Genomic DNA, 2,454 nt, shown 5'->3' on the forward strand with positions numbered 1-2,454 from the left:
AAATAGTTGGAAATAGTAGAGTAAAATGGCTGTGTGGGGTGGGAGAAAGGGATTGGGTCTGGTTATGGCTTCGGCAGAGAAAACCACAGTCTTCTCAAAGCCAAGAGGACTGCGGAACAGCTACAACCGCAGTGTAACCTATGGCCTGAACGGCCGCTGCTGGTATAATGAGAGGCTGAGGCCACACCTTTTTCACTCCTACTTCAGAAGTCTGCATGAAAAATAGGGTAATTCCATTTATACACATCTGGAAGGGGATATGTTAATTTCCATGACATCAAATGAAACATTACTTGGTACAGCATTGCTGAAATGTTACTCATAGTGGGGAGGAAAAAAAATCAATTTATAATTAAAGTACAAATATCGATGCTCTATCTCATAAACAAAAAGGAGTTCTCCTAATAGCAGCATTATAAAACATCTAATTTAGAAGCACATTAAATATCTAGATACATGAAGTTTCTATATATCTAACACCTAAAATTATTAAAAAATAGTCCATTTTTTAGAGTCAAATACCTATTGTTTTATTATTTTTAGATAATGATTGTTTGGGCAAATACTGTGGTCGATTTCAAACTGTTTAAGATAAATGAAAGTTTGGATGATTAATTACAATTGCTGTAAGACATGAGCCAAATCTCTACACATATAGAAAAGTCACTTCCTCAATATTGAAAGACTTTTTAAAAATGTTTTGGTTTTCATTAGCCTTTCAATGTGTGATTTTTTTCCCAGACATACCAGATCAAAATTGACCTTTACCACAGTTTTATTCAAATACTTCAGATTTTTTAATAGCTGTTTTTCTCCCGTTGCCTTGAATTCTCATTAACTCTGGTTAACTCCTAGTGCTATCATTTTAATGTACAAGTGCTGTGAAGTTTCTAGATCACATGCAATAAGTTAAGCTCATCTGGTGGATCAGATGGTAAGGAACCTGCCTGCAATACAGGGGATGTGGATTTGATCCCTGGACCAGGAAGATCCCTTGAAGAAGGGAATGGCTACTCACTCCAGTATTCCTGCCTGGAGACTTTCAAGGACAGAGGAGCCTGGCAGGCTACAGTCCATGGGGTCACAAAGAGTCAGACACGACTGAATGACTAACACACAGCATACACAAGGCCAATGGTCTACTTGACTCAAGGGATGTAGGCACAAAAGAGTGGTCAACGGGCATGGAAAAAGCACTTACTATTTGGACAGCTTGAAAGCCCATGTGAATTCTGGTCAGAGAGATGGATGCCTAATTTTGTCAAGTCACTATTTCTCCAGGTTTGATAAGTGTGGGTGTGTTAAACTAGGATACCAACTTAATCTGAACACATTACATTCAACATAGTTGACGTTACAGGGTACACCTAACACATTCAACTTTTAATAACTGTAGAAAGTGGATAAAGAATGAGATATTCAAAATTGCTATTTACGTGTCTCCACAGCAAACACCTTTAAGAAGCAGTGGCAGAAGGATTATAGTGAAAGGATATTGGAGAGTATTTCATTTTTAATTTATATTACTTTGCTTAATTTTTAACAAACACGAATTTTGTCATTAAAGCAAAGTAAGTAAGAAAAAGAAAAAAATTTCTTTGAGCTATCTAATCTACATTACTTGAATCTAGGAAGATAAAGTTACTTTCTACTTTAAATATAAATTAATTATTCCAATTTAAGTAAGTTTAATGTTTATGCTCAAGGCCAAAATTAAAAGACCTTTAGTCATGTTAATTATAGAAGAAAATTGCTGATGAGGGTCCAATTTCTGTTACAAACTCTAATATTTTCAACTTTCCTTAGGATTTTCAGCAATATATATGATTTTACAGTTTTAAATTTTATAATTAGGTCTACTACCCATCTGAAAATGAATTTTATATTGACATATGATATAACATGTGAGTTGAGGTTTATTTTTATATGAATATTTAATTGATCCAACATCATTTATTCAAAAGACATTTTTCCTAACATCCTTCTCTTTGTTTTGTACATATGAATTTATTCTTAGACACTGTATTCTATGTTATTGATCTAGATGTCTATTTTTCTGCCAAGCCTCTGCTAGCTTAATTAGTCTGCAATTTTTAAAGTTTTTTGGTTAACGTAGCTCCTCTACACTTACATATAAAATTTTGAATTGGTTATCAATGTCTACAAGAACCCTGCTGATATTTTAATTGGAATTGCATTGAATTTTCAACTCCATAAACTCAGTAAATATCTGTTTACTTGGATCCACTATAATTAATCTTATCAGTGTTTTATATTTTAAGCATGCAGTCATGTTGTACATTTTCTTTAGATTTATAGCTGTCTATTTTATTAAAACCACTACCAAAAATATTGTTTTTTTCTACTACTTTTAAATATCATTGCTAACATTTAGAATGCATTTGACTTTTTATTGATCTTTTGTTCAGAAACCCACATAAACCACTTAGTGTG

Source organism: Dama dama, chromosome 9, assembly GCF_033118175.1.
Source record: "Dama dama isolate Ldn47 chromosome 9, ASM3311817v1, whole genome shotgun sequence".
Classification (NCBI taxonomy): domain Eukaryota; kingdom Metazoa; phylum Chordata; class Mammalia; order Artiodactyla; family Cervidae; genus Dama; species Dama dama.